Source organism: Acromyrmex echinatior, chromosome 8 (genome assembly GCF_024713525.1).
Source record: "Acromyrmex echinatior isolate Ae372 chromosome 8, ASM2471352v2, whole genome shotgun sequence".
Classification (NCBI taxonomy): Eukaryota; Metazoa; Arthropoda; class Insecta; order Hymenoptera; family Formicidae; genus Acromyrmex; species Acromyrmex echinatior.
This window is the reverse complement of record NC_141859.1, coordinates 1,335,195-1,348,583: the sequence shown is the minus strand read 5'-3', so window position 1 is coordinate 1,348,583 and position 13,389 is coordinate 1,335,195. Positions and strand designations below refer to the sequence as shown.

The 13,389-nt window shown below is 38.8% G+C and overlaps 1 protein-coding gene across 8 annotated transcripts in view; it reads left to right on the top strand.

The window, feature by feature from the left end:
• Positions 1-13,389, top strand: part of LOC105150813 (synaptogenesis protein syg-1) — a 444,748-nt gene that overhangs the window by 121,571 nt on the left and 309,788 nt on the right. The window lies entirely within an intron of this gene.

Sequence of the window (13,389 nt, the reverse complement as noted above, 5' to 3'; positions counted from 1 at the left end):
CCGTGTTTCGCGTTCGCGTATCGACAAATCTTTCGTCGCGAGAAATGTTAAACGTTCCGCGTTCATTCTAAAATAGACTTTTCGCTAACTTAATATCAATCGAAACAATAATTTACGGCGACAACCAAAGTGGCAGGTTAAGAAGTAAAGTTACCGCTTGTACGATGAAAATCAGAGGGTACGGAATTAGTTTAATTGTTTGGCACTACTTATCTGACGTTTAAAAATGTTGACAGTAAGCTGTGCAGCACGCAGCATTTTGCAAAAAGTTTGGTCCTAGTAATATTGCATTACGGTATAATGCGGCCACAAAAGCGGCGCCCATTTGCTTTTGTCAAACTTTTTATGTACACATAGGTCTTCTGGCACGAAGTAGAATTCAGGATCCACGCGGGCGGAGGATGACGCGAATTTTAATTACACGGTTTTCCGTCATACAGACCGGCTATATAAACGCTCGTACTCTGTACTCGTGAAAGTTTTCAAACGGTCACTCTTTCTGTGCAATATATTACTACAAAGCTTTTAACCAACAGATAAGCCTTCTATAAAAATTATTTTATACCGAATGCGATATTTTTTTCTTAAACTTACATTAATCTCACGATCGACACACACACGTGGTCGATTAATTCTTACACACTGAAAAGAACTTAATATAAAATGGGACATTTTTTTTTTCATATTTTGCACGAATCTATTGTTAATTATATTTTCGTAACGGTGTAATTTATATGCATTGAACGCAGAATTCACAGAAATTTTTCTTAAAAATGTTCTTCACGCAAATTGAAAGTCTCCCATACATGGTGATATCGAGATCCTCCGTATTACGACATACGAGCTTATCGCTGTGGGATAAATCACATTTGTCGTCGGTATAGAATCTTGTACGGCGCAACTTTTCATCCCTGTCGGATATTTCGTTCGCGAGTGAAATTTGTTTAACACACCATTCAAGTCTATTTCCCTAACAATAGCGCACGTGCCGACATTCACGTGTAACGCCGTGGTTTCACGCGTATCTGCTGACGTCTACCCATTGTCGCGGGCAGCCATTAATCATCGTCGCACGAGGACGCTTCCTAAAAGCAACAACAATATTATTTTACCAGAGTGTCGCGCGATTTTCCCGGGCGCTTTTTTTTTTTTTATTTAAAACTAACCAAGTTTTTTTTACAGTTACGAGCATTACGCGCAATATTGCGCGAGGGTATTCCTCGTCGTTTTCTACCTTTCCCTCGCGCGACTCTTCTCTTTAATTGCCTGCTTTTGAAGCGAGAGGATACGGAAACGGTGACGGAAATAAGAGAGGCAAACGGACACAGCCGGGGTTTACGATGCACTTAGCCTGTGGTCGTTTATTCAGTACGAATTTCTTTTTTACGCTGGATTTTTCTGAATGTTTACCGAATCGGGAAAACTTTCTCTAGCGATGGAACATGCCGATGAAAATTTTATGATTCCGAATATGTCCACAGCCAATTACCATTACGTTCGGAGTTTTTCTTTTTAAGAAATGTCCAATTTAAACTTGGTTATCGATAACATATATAAAAAACGTGAACAGAAATAAAAATAACACTCGTATATTTTCAAAATGATCGAATAAACAGTCATACAAGTGATTAGCACTCATTACATTTCTCACGGATTACACACCAATGATATAAATGTCGAGTTACTGTTTTTCATCTCTTTTCACTATTATCGATTTTCGTAAACCACATTCAGGAATGTGAAAATTCAGTTACCAATTTTATATACCTTCCCAATTTGTAATTCTCTGTTATGTAGAGGTAGACTCGAGATAAGTAGTTTCGAATCCTATATTAATTTTTGTAACAAGTAATTAAAACATAGTGAATGCTTATGATTTGCAAATTATATCAGTGTTTCGACACAAATCGCTTTCTTCTTGTTTGGCCTTTAGATTGTCTGTTATTAAAATATTCATATATATATATTATATATATCTATTTACATATATATATATATACATTTCGGTGGCTTTGATATACCTTATTATATATAGCAACACAAAGCATGGAGATTATCGGTGGTATTTACAAGTCGGTGCTTTCACCAAATTGATTTTCCGGGGTTTCGTTCGCTGTTTGCACGTTTAATTATGCGCGCCATTATTCCTGCGCTGCAAATAATGTAGCCCGCCGCTCATTAACTTTTTACGATACCAATTTTTGGTTGAAAATAACTTTAGCGTAACGCCCATCAATTCCTGGCGGGCATTCTATTGCAGTGTTTCCTTTTACGGTTAAATCTACGGCTTTTAATGGATAATATCAACAAAACAGCTTATTACTCATCGTAATTTCAGCGGTAGCCTTCCGCTTTCAGTTTATCTAGTTTAGTAATCATTCTACAGCGTGAATATTTACAGTTCGTCACTGTTCATTTCACGTAAAGGGTAATGATTTTAAAGTCGTCTAAACTAGGCTAAGAAGATAATAAAAGTTCAGCTTAGCAGGAGGAAAAAATGTATCCCATTGATGTCGACAGATTCACTGTTTCTGATAATGAGGCAAAAAATATTCTTGACATACTTGATCTTATCAACCTTATATAATATAAAAATGAAATAGTATTAAAATTAAAACAAGTCTTTATCCCCGATGTTTTAACATATGATGCTGATACCATAGTATTTAGTACAAAATTGATATTCAAAAAAAATTGATATTCACTGAGAGAAAGGATTTTGTTAATTTAACAAGCCACCAGTACCTTTAAGAAATGATTTGTAGATGCAGTGATAACAAATTATTATTTTTATTTGTTGACTTACGTTAATTTGCTATTTCAACCAATTATTAATAATAGAAGCAATTTATGTAAAATCTAACCTATTTTTTTTATTTGCTAGCATACTCGATTATTTTAATTTATATTGTGTTTTATTTATTACATTAACGAATAATAACTGATTGATTCATTTTCCTTCCAAATCATCAAATTTAACATCCTTTTTTTGTTTTTTTATAGCAAACTCAGTTCTCTCAGTATTTATTTTAAATTTAAGAATTTTCCATTTAAGAGTAAAATTTATTAAGAATAAAATATTTCTTTGCTAATAACAAATATGATCAATCCTATTTTATGATAGATTGAAGGGTAATAATTGGATTTGGAAATATATGGGTGCATATTGGTAATCCTATCTCATAATTGTACGGGAGTGTATCTTCCCGAAATCCCTCTTTCTTTTTTTTTTCCTTCTTGGGGATGACGGAAGGTACCCTGAGCCGCCACTAGTCGAAGTCACAGGGTCCCTTTGTGTAATCAAATTCAAGCCGCACGCGTGCGGGCGGGTGGATCTATATGCGTGCATACGTGCGTCATGCATGCGTGTACATACGCTCGCGTGCGTGCCGTACGATCATTGAGGCGTGGTCGGCGAATTACGTGTCCCCGACATATGTCCCCCTGGGTATAATCCCTCTCCCCCCCTTCCGCTTATTCCTATCGCGCACCCCCAGCGGATCGTCCAGCTACCACGCGGTCACGTATGCCCCGGCAGGGTTTCTCGGCCGAGCAGGTTGTCGGCGTGCGTGTGTCCGGTTAGGTTTTTTTTCTTATGGCCGAGGACATGCGACATCCCGTTTCTTTCGTGAGTATGGCGGATTACTGTGCAAAGTATCGCATCCGCTGATCGTCTCTCTCTCTCTCTCTCTCTCTCTCATTTTACGTTTGAAAGGTGCCTTTAACAATAAGGTTAGCAATAGGCATATTAAATCGGTAGTGCAATAAGTGGAACAGAATACGTTGAATGGATTCCATTATCTTATGCTCGTTTCCACTAGTATAAATTAACTTTAACCTAGGTTCATCTTATTCCTCATCTTCTTCTAGTTCTATTTAGAAAGAGGTGAAGAGTGAGTTGAACCGAGGTTAAAGTTAACATTAGAAGTATCAAGCGATCATTGTCGATCCAGTTTCTATTTTTTAGATTAGTTTAATAGGATTTTTTACATTACTTTAATTTAGATTAAGATTAATTATATTTCTTATATAAAATATAAAATTCTGAAAATTGTTGACTTTTAATTATTATATCTTTTTTATGCCGGAATTAATTTTTAACTATTATGTCCTTTATAATAAAATTAATTTCTCTTATCATTTTATTTTCAAAATAATTGCTTAGTCCTTTTAGTGAGTGAAAAACTTTGGTATTTCTAATGTTAGTCTACATTCGTGGAAACGGCCATTATTATTTGAAAACTTTATTATTTCCAGTAACTTGGTAGTAGATCTTACAAAGTGATTTATAATAAAAGACTTTATTTTCTGACTTCATTTTCCGGAGAATATAGCTTGACCATTCTCTTCTGGCGTATTTCAATATTTATTCAATACACAGCTCAAACAACTCAAAGATAGCAATCCCTTCACGAAATTTGCGCGTGTAAACTATATTGAATGAGAGGTAGGGAGGATACAATCCATCGTTTCACGGGTATGATTTAGGAATAGTCAAGATTGCTGGTCGACGAACAGGTAATTCGTTAAAAGTCAAATAACGGGCGCCTGTCGCGATGTGGATTTGACTCGCGCGCGAGAAATGGCGCACACGGGATTTCTCGCGTCCCCGTTATTTACAGAAACTCCGAAAGCCGTATCGCATTTCACGGCGCAACGACAGTGTAAAATCGCGATATATCTTTAAAGCCTTCTCCTCCTCTTCTTGTCGCCTATCCCTCCATGTCAGCTATTACGTTTCACGAATTGTGATGCCGTTTATAACCGACATCTCAGATATCACGTTTCGGATTATTCCATGAGTACATAATGGGTGGTTTTGCGGATATAGATACATCGGAAATAAAAAAAAAACACGAACAGATTATCATATAGCTTACGAAAATCCATCACAAGTGTACCGTTGGTTAAAAGATTCTCACCTGATTTATTTAATCGGTTGCTGACTAGGAGAGTGCGACGTGCCAAAAGCCACTTTGTAAGACTAAAGTTAGGTGAACGTTAAGCGAACATTAATCCCATTACCCCTCCGCGAAAGACGCTTGCCGATTGCCATTTTCCGCATTAATTATTTGAATCCTGTTGCCTAAGTATCCAATATATTATGCAGGCTAAAGAAACTAATGAGTTTTAGACGAGCGGCCATTAAGCGATTACGCGACTTTTCCTCACGCTATACGAGCGATAATGAGACACGCTTGTGAGGAAAACGTGGGACTTAGATAAATAGTTGCGATGGGGGGAAGGTGGGAGTAGTGAGAGAGCGAGTCTCAGGGGTGGATCAATTCTACACGTAGATTAGACCCGACGATGGTAACGATAACAATAATTTGTTCCGTCGCTTTACACGAATGACGCTCACCTTGAGTAATTGGATCGCTGCGAGCGTCGCGCTCGCATAAAAAATTATTTCCTTCTCGATTAAACGAGATATCGCACCTTGCTCTGGTATCTCCGACAAATGCGCATTTATTAGCATGGATTTTTTTTACACGATTTATGTTTAAACTTTTGCTTAACCCTTCAGAACCCACTGACGTGGGTCTATTGGAGTCATTATACAGATATTGTTTGAATAACAAAGATTCCGATGAGTAAAAATAATTCAGTATAATTTCTCCATGAAATAATGTTAAGATAAATAATACGTTATTATATTTAAATTTATTTTAGTTCTTAATTGTAGAAATTTTATGTCAAACAATTCGATTTTCCTTATATTACATTCTGCACTAATTGTGAAAATTAATTCATTTCACTGAGATTCAATTTTTCATAAAATTACCTTTTAATAAAATTACCTAAACTATTATTATTAAAATAAAGTTAGAATTCATTCTTTTTCATACGAGTTATGTCAGTTTAGTTCTTTGAAATTAATCGTTGCTTTTTATCTATTAAATGAGTCTTACAGATCCAACGTTAGTAAATTGTGTCACAGATTTTCGCGTCAACTCTGAAGGGTTAAATGCAAGCAACGACGTGGCGCTTCTTCTCGTAACGCAATCATTCTCGACAAATTCCACCGAGGTTCGCTCGCATCAGATGCGAGTTCACCTGGCCCGTGAGACGAATCGCGCGCAAACGGGAGCGAAAAGCAGGGATAGACCAGACCATCTTCTCTCACGCCGGATGATATCGCGGAAATAGGGATGAGATGGGCGTTGCCCGTAACGTCGCGAACTACGCGCAGTACAGTCTGCCTTATTAAAGCTCTCAGATACCCGGAGTAAGTTTCATGTTCAAAGAGCTTGGGCTGCACGAGATGCGCTGGTCTTTGGCACGCTTTCGTGCAGACGCGACATCCGAGCAAGCGCCGCGTCGTTTGCGCACATCGGAGAAACTTACATAGCATCTGCCTACCTTCCTTTTTTTCACATTCGTCTTTTTATCTTACCTTCTTATTAGCATGTTTTCGCTGGGCCGGAAGTTGGCGAATTTCTACGAAGTAATATAACGTGTTGTATCGTGACTGAACTTTATACCTATGCGGAAATGATTTTGCTAAAGAATCTAAAAATTAGCTACATACAGATATGAAAGTGATTTTGTTGTGAACTGTCAAAAAATTATTACGTAGGACGTTCAAGCATACAATGAACATTATTGCAAAATTTTTGGCTGTTTAGTAGCAAGCTCGAGTGTCGTACGTAATTATTTATGGTCTAACGGAATCATTTTCAAATCTATATAGTTACATTTTTAGATGCCTTAGCAAAACTGTTCTTCGTGTATACGTAATGCGCTACAAAAGTCGCTTCGATCGGGCAATGTTTATGTAGAGGCTGCTGATTCTTCTTTTTACTGGGGCACGGGGATTTCATTTTACCTCAGCAAAAATAATACGCATTTCTCTGCGCGTGTCGCGAATAAATATCTCGATCCTCGTAAAACCAATCTGTTAAACGTCCGTCACGTCCACAGGATAAAAAGGTTAATTTTAGCGATGAATAGGATAATACGTGCGTTTTATGACGGAATTAGATATAAATCTCGTGCGCATGATACGGCGAATAAGACTATACTATTTCGTCAACGACGACGACGATGGCAGCGGCGGCGGCGGCGGCGGCGGCGGCAATTATAACGCCGTGTGTTAGCCAATACAACGGCGCACAACCCTATTGTGGTTTGCAGGGTTAATTGTATCGATTCGATACAGCTCCGCGTGTACCATGAATTTCCTCCGCGCTGTTCGACGGCCCGGGGTTATCGCCGATTACCGGGATAACTTTCGAATCGTACGGTAATGATTTGTGATCGACAGCGAATTTGCATACGCGTGCGGCGCGGCGCCGGACTATCAGGGGTTACACCAACCCCGGGAAGGGGTTGTACAGGCGGAGAAGCCGCGCGCGCGAGTAACGTGTTCCCGCTACGACTAAACTAATCGAGGAGAGAATTGTACACGTATGCGCGTTACTGGCACCGCCGGCAGTCACGTATACCTCCGTCCGTATGCCGTTCCAGTTTTCCGCAGTTTAAAGCCCTTCCGTGGCACCGATCAACGGCGATAAAGTACACGTATTAACGCCGTTCCACTCGCGATCGTTATACGTAGAAAATCGCTCCCCGATACCGATCGCGTATATGATACTTTATATAAACCCGATACAACTAAAAGCGTCGGCGCGCATCGTCGCGACGGAGGACGTTGCGAATGAACGGAACGGAAAAGTGAATATAGAGACGGCGCGAATCAGGGTACACATTTCATATACTGGAAAAAAGAGTCTCTGGTTGTATTAATGAAAATTTATGAAAAATGAATAAATCAGAATTTTATAGTTAAATCTATTATAATATCTAATCAAGATGAGAGAGGTCCAATTATGATGGCTGGAATTCTAATTGATTTCATCAGAATTTATTGGTTCGTTCATTTTCATTCAGATATATTTCTCCGTGTAATTACGTTACTTAAGACACGGAGTTATAATCTTTTACATATATATACGATAATTGGAATCCTCTTGGGATATTGTTTTTTTACGATATTAAATATAGATATTGTGTAATCATTGAATAATGTAAACATTGTAGAACAAAATAAGCCGGATTTGCGAAGATCATATCTCTTTCAAATAATAGTCGCGTGTAACATTTTTCCTACGATTACTTATGGCGGTTAAATACAAGGCATGGTTTACAGATGTATATTTAATTGGAAATTCATATTTGATTCAGTAAGAATTTAATATTCGCTGCGAGCAAGGTAATCGTATTACATAAACATATGCGCGGACGTAGCTAAATTTTCCTATTGTTTACGTAAACTATTCGATATTACCGCGTATTACATATGTGAATTATAAACGGGAATGTTATATAACGGATTCATTGGATCAATTACAACCATAATTTTCGTATAATTCGGACAAGCACATTTCGGATATGTATTGTTTCGAAAATGTTAATTTTCAAAAGCTATGGGAGAAACTGCCGCAGCCAAGAATTTCATTTTAGAAACATGACATTTTTTTGATAATGTATTCAATATATCAAAAGAGAAAACATTTTGCGTTAAAAAATTATCAGATGTGTGTTTTTGTCGCCGGCTGAATTCTCTTTCTCTTTGAAACACTTTTTATTCGCAAATTGTAAAAATTTTAAATTTAATCGCGAGTTTGGTTAAAGGCTCTGGCTGCGATGGGAAGGCTCGACCGTGGCAGCAGCCGTAACACGTCGCACGGGGCTGGTAAAATTATGTTATTAAATGAGAAAATGCCAACCGTTTTATTATGTGAGCTCGGCAAGCCCGTCCGTTGCACTATTTTTCCATGCACCTTCATCGTTGCGTTTTACGAGCCACATACCGTGCGTTACAGAGCGCTTGATCACGCCTCTGCGACTTACGCTTATGGCATTAACCTGAATGGAGAACGGAAAGAAGAAAACAAATTGATAGGTCACGCGACATCGAGTATATTATTTTTAGCATAGAGGATGTAGCACGCTAATATAGAGCTGCTTATCGTTCAAAATTATTTATTATCGTTGAATCAAATTAACCATATGTTAGCCTTTGAGTATAATTTTTTTTAGAACCTTATTCTGGAAAAGGAAAATAACAAGCAATAAAAAGCAATTTCTTTTATCAGGCTGCACTGAATAAAACTATCAAATTATCAATTTCCTAGTATTGTAACAACTATATAGTATAATATAATAACTGTGTAATAATTCCATGAGAAATTCCAAGAGAATACAGTAATTTGATGGATATTTAAGAAAACTGCCTACATTCTTACCAGGGATATAATTAAAATTTTTTCGAGTGTTCTGAGCATTACACCTACTAATTTGCGTATCTTTAAGTCATCTATCTATTTAAAGATTAAAATGATACAAGTGTCGTTACTAACGCGAGAGGACCGTCGTTCACCGTCAGATTGAGAAACCCTTTTCGTATATAGACTGAAAATACCGTGTTTATGCAAAGCGAAAACATAAAACTGGTGTGCAGTTATGGCGTACGCAAGAAGTTAAAAGAGCCTGGACGGGGAAACGAGTAATGGAATACGCGAGGGAGAATATAAGGTTTGACTTTTCTTATACTGGCGCGGAAAGCAAACCGTCGTATCAGAACGAATTTGAATCGTCATATTGGAAGTCCCCATTCTTTGTCTTTCTCTACCTGTCTGGTTCTTTTCACCGCACTGCTTCCTTTCGCCTACTTAACAGTGGTCTCTACTCTCCTCATTCCCGAGCTCGTCGGTGACGACTTCCGTGTACACGGGACCATCTCTCGTTCCTCTCTCATTCTCTCTTGCCTACGAGAAGAGAGCTCGTGCTTGCGCTAAAGCCCGACAACTTTTCGTTTCAGCATTGCAAATTGTTTGGCACGAGCCCGCCGACGGTAGCTACTTTAGGTAGCTGGATAGCTGGAAGCATCCACACGTTATAGTTGGGTGTAGCGACATTTGTGGCGTCGCATTTCAATTTACCCTTTTCTCTGTAACCATCGCCACCGCCGTAGACAGGATCTTACGGTCAACGCCGTTGTACTTTTATCCCTTGTCGCGATTCAAATTGTTACGCGTCGCTCTTCATGTATTTTTCATATACGCCCCGGTTTGTTATTCCGATGTCATTAGAATTTCGCCAACTGCGCAGCACCTGCCACAAAATTGTCTCGGTCATCAATTAGCGAGGGCGTCATGTTTTGATGATCGACATTTCAACGTGATCGTTGTTCGCGGAATTTAATCATTTGTGTTAACTTTGTGTCTTTTAACCCTCCGAATCTGATGCTAAAATCTGTTACGATGGATCTGTAAGATTTAATTAATTTAGGTTAATTAAAACGCGTGGCGCTTAATTAATTTCGAGGAAGTGGCATAACTTGGAGGAAAAAGAATAAATACTGAGTACATTTTAATGAGAAAAATTAAAATTTCCAAATGTATAACATAAGAAAATTAAATTATTTGACATTTTTGACAAAGAGATTTACAATTCAGTGAGTTTAATAAACTATTGTCACTATTGTCAGCTCTAGAAAGTTAACGACGTTATATCTGACTAAAGTTGCATAGATTTTTGTCAAGCAAATATCCGATTGATATTTTATACGAAGATTTCAACGGTTTCGGAACTTAAGTAATTATTTATAAATCGAAAATGCGAGCGATGTTTAACTCTGAAGTAGATAGATAGATTAAAAATAAACAAGTGAATAGGTAAAATCTTCAGTGAACATCCTAAAATGTTTTAAATTTTCCATTTTTCTATTAGTACATTATGTTATAGTTAAATTTAAAGATGAATTATACCCTTATGAGATACAGGAATGTAAAAATATTTTAAAACTTCTGCGCATCTGTAATACGTTCATTTTTTCCAGAAAATTTTAAATTTAAAATTTTTTTAAATTTTAAAGAAAACTATACCTACTCAAAGTGCTCTGTAGCGACCCCACCTATTTACTCAAAGATTTAGTTAAGAATGAACAACATTTCCGAACTGTGCAAACTGAACAATTGTGCGTGGCCGTATCGTCGATCGCATTTTAATTAATCTTACGTTATCATTCGTGAGACACTCAGAGAAAAGCTTCATTCTTGCGGTAAGAACATTCGCGGCGATCCGGCGCGCGTCCCATCACGAAATCGCGGCACGGTTTATTAGGTAACTTTTAATTAACGAGACCCAATAGTTGTGAGAGCTTCCCGGGAGGAAAACGAACGGATGGACGTACTAGCAAAAACCCGGCATTGGCCCTCCGGTCGGGGCGTGCGTGGGACGGGTTTCACTATTAATCAGACGTCTTTCCAACTACCCTCGACCGACGTTTACACGGTCCTCTCGTGAGTTACGAACAATTTTAATCGATGGAGTTGAGCTTAATTTTTGGTCCAATTAGCCCGCGTGACCGATCTTCTCGGTTGTTAGGTAACAATAGGCGGACTGCGGTTAGGGGGAGAACCAATAAAATACAACGGCCGGTTTAATTACTTCCACATTACACTTGTCAGCTGAGTATACAGCCGTCGATAATTGTAACTCTCGGCGCTACGAAATTTCACGTCGAAACATTATGGCGATATACACGCGCTTTACGTGAATTTAACGTTATACATTAGATAATATTATTGTGGGAGCGTTGTTGGGGAATGACGTGCGGAATTATGATGAAATTATTGACAGATTCCTCTCCGCTCTATATACGCTTTCCCTCTGTTATAACGTAGATTAGATCGAATATTACTAAGTTAGTTATGACGGCGCCCGTTCAAAATGTGAAACGGACATTTCGCATGTTAAATTGCGACGGACGCGTTTGCCTTTACACGGCCGCGTTTGGCCGTGTGTCAGCGCGAGAGCGAGAGGCTTTTTTTGGCGAGAGAAGTGAAAACTGTCCCGTCGACCGTCCTCTATCATACATATTTAACTACATCGGACAGTATGGCGAATCCTTCACCTGCTTTTCCCCTTTTTTTTTTTTTTATTTTCGTTTTTTGACGCCCATCTTCTATCTGCTGTCGCTATACTGTCGGGTCTCGCGCGGCCGGCAGGATATAGGTAGCCTTCGTACGCCAGTCCAGTCGGGGTTCATAATTTAGCGGCACGCCGATCGGGCCGGTAGAGCCCGATAAGATCGTTCGCCGACGAAAGGTCGAAATTTATTCCCGTGGGGATGAAATTTCGCGGCGTAACGAACTTTGTCGCTTTATCGGAACGAAGATGACGATAAATCGCGCGACACGGACCTCTTCCCTCCATCCTCTCCCCCTTCCCCCCCCCCCTCCCCCCTCCCGCGATCGATGGCCTTCCCTCTTTGCCCTTTGTCCCCGATGCGATGCGACGCGACGCGACGCGACAGCGTCCGTTTCGACATGCCGATTCCTGCCACCGTCGAAATGGAAGGGTATCTCCTCTCATTCCGAGAGATAACGGGTTTCCGTTACGCCTGATTTCACGTGAAATACTGAAATCCGCGCCGGACGGATAATAAAGGAAAATTAATAGAAAGCGACAAGAAGAATCTCTTTTCTGAAGTGAGAGAGGCGCGTGTCCCTCAGATATATGATTCGCACACAAAGATTAATTCATTCCTCCCTCTCACACGCGGCACCACTTGAATTTATAATACCGCGTGTATTCAGTATCGTGAGGTTTTCCAGCGCAAAATAGGAATTACCGCGGATTAATTAATCAACATGAATTATTACCGATCAGTCAACGCGCCCACATGTGTGTGTGTGTGTGTGTGTGTGTGTATGTACACATCTGATAAATACGATATTTAAAAGATCTCAAGTCGTGTTTTAAACACGCAATCCAATCGTTAATAATCACTTAATCATTTTATTTACTCTAAAAAAGATACGTGACATTCGACAACAATATTACGTATTGTCTGTTCAAATAAAGTTTCTTTTTTTTAACATTAACATTAGGACCGTCGGTATCCCGCAAATACCGCCGAAGACGCCGCTAATTTGTTAATTTCTTATTTTTGTTTCTGGTTAGTGAAAAATTATTTTGATCTAATATTGTATATTATATATGTAATACAAAAAAGAAAAAAATTGAAGTAATTAATGGAACCAAAATGACACCATCGGCGGTTCTATTTATATTACTTTTGTTTTACGCGTGAAAAGAAGAATCAGAGAATATCCTAAGTTTCCTTCTCGGAATTTTGATAAGAAGAAAATTGATAAAGAGAACATTGGCGATGCTTCAAAAGTGCTTTGAGCAAAACTAAGATAGACAAGCATTGTTAGCTTAGAGCTACTACGTCGCCCACGCATACGATTGTATGGCACGTATTGTGCCTTTAAATAAGCATCACGAAATGTCCTGCCTGTCCATTTCGAAGAATCGATCATTTGGCATTTCTGCGCGCATCATTTACGATCGTGAGAAACGTGCATCGAAAGG